Raw genomic sequence first — 3,008 nt, forward strand, 5'->3', positions numbered from 1 at the left:
CTCCTGAGCTCAAACAATCCACCCGCCTCGGCCTCCCGGAGTGCTAGGATTACAGGCTTGAGCCACCGCGCCTGGCTGCCATTCTTTTAAAAGATACACTTCACTAAAGGCTTATCTGCAGGAACTAGCCTGGACGCCCCTCCCTGCCGCCAGTCTGCGGAGGCTATGTGAAGAGTCTCATGCCAGCACTGCTGCCCTATGGAGATGGAGGCAGCGCCGCCTGCACAAGGGTGTTGCCTGCAGCCAGCGGCAGGCGCATCTCAGAGTCCAGCCCCTGCCTCTTCTAAAGCAGCAAAGCCCCGTTACACCCAGCCAGCAGGCTGCCACTTTATACTCCATAAGTGGATCAGCACTGGCCATATACGGGAGTGATTATGCTCGTTTTTAGAAAGCCTCCTTGTATCACGCCTTGTTTTTATTGCCTTCAAAAGAGGGAGGAGACAAGTTATAGTAATCCATTTGTGGCAATGATAAAAATGTAAGCAATTTCAACATTTTGGCTAGGGCTCCTTATCCACTGACCTGGCCAATCTCTCTTTAATCTACTCTAAATACATTTACACGGAAACAGTTAAGAATGAAGAAAAGAATGGAGATAGTTTTAAAGTAACAGCTACACAGAGCTCTCTCAACCTACAAATTGTGTCCGAGCCCTGTTTGCACAGTAACTAGGGCATTTAGCAAACTTAAAAAAAAATAAGAATGAAGAAAAGAAAGATCTTTTGGAAAGAATCCTCCCCCAGGCTGTGGTGCCAACCCAGGCTATAGCGCCCTCTGAGATCTAGGTGTTAACTTGGGAGTTCTGCTGGAGCCGCCCTGGGCTCCGGGCAGCCAGGTCCTTTGAACGTTTAACGCAGGATGCCGGCTCCATGGGAGAAGGGCCTGAGGTAGTCAGTGTGCTCTGGTGGGAGGGACAGTTGGGACGCGGATGGCTGCTCTGCCTGGTCTGGGACTTGGAAAGAGCCTCACTTCTCCTAAAGGCGAAACGGGAACATGCTGGCACCAGCTCTTAGGGCAGGGCATGGACAGAGAACCCTGTCATCTTCTAAGTGTTCTCACTACCGAGACTTGGACATCTGACCACACCACACCTTTGCAACGACTGCTATTTGTCATTCTAAAATACGGTGGGGGTGGATGTGCATTGTATTTTTAGATTTGATTTTGAGAATGGAGGGTTTAGCCTCTCATTTTCTTTTCTTTTTGTGCTTTCCTTCATCTTATTTACACAGACAGAAATAACGAAACATAAATCAGGGTCTATTTCCTGGTAGGACAAGGCCCCCAGGCTGGCAGGAGACAGAGGCAGCCCGGCCACGAGGGAGGAAGGTCCAGGAGACAGCTGGGTGGAAGGGGCTCTTTCTCCACCAATCTGCAGTCAGCATTTCCACCCCTCTTTCTGTTAGAAGTCGTTTATTGTCAAGATTAGCAAGAGATCCAGTCTTGTAATCCCTGAAGGCTAACATGGCATCCAGGAAGGACAGACCAACCCCCAAACCCACCCCCACTCCTACCTCATGAAGAGCAGGAAAAAACAAGCCTTTTCATTATAAATAGCTAAATACATTTCAGTATTTCTGTGACAGGATGTTTAAAAGACATCACAAAGATGCTGAGGAGACTGAGCCCACCAGATAATTGTTGTACCCATGCAGGGTTTTTTACTTCTCTTTGTATTTCTCTGAGAAACAAAGAAAATCCTTATTTTTAATCCCCAAATCCTCAAGGACCTACAATTCACACGCCACTTGCCACCACACGGAATGGGACATCAGTGTTTCCAAAGTGGGCACTGGTGGAATGCCCCACTGCCAGGTCACGAGGGGCCTTGTGGCCTGTGACACAGGCCACCCCTCCTGTAGGAAGCGCTTCCTCCACTGAGGATGGCAGGAAAATGAAGTCTGCATGCCGGGCAGCTGGAGCCAAGCGTTCAGCAGCCAGTCTGCAAGGGGAAAGCTGTCCCTTCTACACGTGTGCTCATTTTTAGTTCATTAATGGGGGTGGTGGTCAACTTGCCCTTTTTTAACTTACTCAGATTAAAAATAAACAACAGGGACACTGCATGTACCCAAGACAGACAGCGCCTGGCACCCTGCCGGCATCCGGTGTCTCTTCTGGCCCCTGAGCCTCCCCCAACAGTGCATGGCGGGGAGACTGTCCTTGCTGGGTCCTGGCAGTTGTCGTCCTGCATGACTAGGAAGGAGTTTCCGTTTCCAGGGCAAAGGCCCCTCAGCCCTTTCTTTGCACCGACACCCACTGGACGCTGAGGGAGTGCTGCAGGCTGGCCCTGCCCTTGCTCAGAGTGAGCACTGTGCCTTCTTGTACTTAGGAAACCGGACGCTGGCAGGGCCCTTCCTATTGCTCTGGGCTGGAGGAACAGATGACTGGGCTCCTGGGGAGAGCCAGCTTTGGCCGCCTGCCCCAGAAAGCACTACCCCACAGAGCGCTGTCCCACCAGGGGAGCAGCAGTGAGGACTAGAGGGACCCACTTCGACACTGTCTCCTTCCCTCCCCTCTTTTTCCAAGGCCTGGAAGAAGGGGAGAGAAGAACTCAAGATCAGACCCTCCCCCCCAGCCACAAGCCACCCCTACAAGCCCAGACCCAGGCGGAACATCCGAATTTTAAACCAGATGATAGGAAAAGTGGCATCTACCCGAATGATGTTAAGGAGGCCCAAGAGATGACACAAAGCCCAGCTGGGAGCAGGGATGGGAGAAAAATGTAACTATCATTTTAGACCCAACCAAATGGAGACTGACCAATAAATTAATCATATCTCAAAACAAAAGCCTACTTCTATTTCTCACCTCTTCACATTAGAATATTTTTCCTAAATATAGAAAATACTGTAAGAAGGTCTTCCCAGTCTGCCCCAGAGACTCTGTCCTCAGTTCCTGTCATGGAGGCAGCCACTGTACCAGTGTGCTTTACACACTCTCTATATTTATCTTTTTCCTCCTGTTTAAGGAAAGTAACAGTGTGGCTTGTACTTATATATATATATATA

At 49.9% G+C, this 3,008-nt stretch overlaps 1 protein-coding gene across 1 annotated transcript in view; it reads right to left on the reverse strand.

Moving 5' to 3' along the window:
* Positions 1 to 3,008, reverse strand: part of LOC105806846 (chromosome unknown open reading frame, human C9orf3) — a 311,159-nt gene that overhangs the window by 6,612 nt on the left and 301,539 nt on the right. The gene's annotated exons all lie outside the window — the stretch shown is intronic.

The sequence above is a fragment of the Propithecus coquereli genome, unplaced genomic scaffold (assembly GCF_000956105.1).
Source record: "Propithecus coquereli isolate 6110/MARCELLA unplaced genomic scaffold, Pcoq_1.0 Scaffold147, whole genome shotgun sequence".
NCBI classification, from domain to species: domain Eukaryota; kingdom Metazoa; phylum Chordata; class Mammalia; order Primates; family Indriidae; genus Propithecus; species Propithecus coquereli.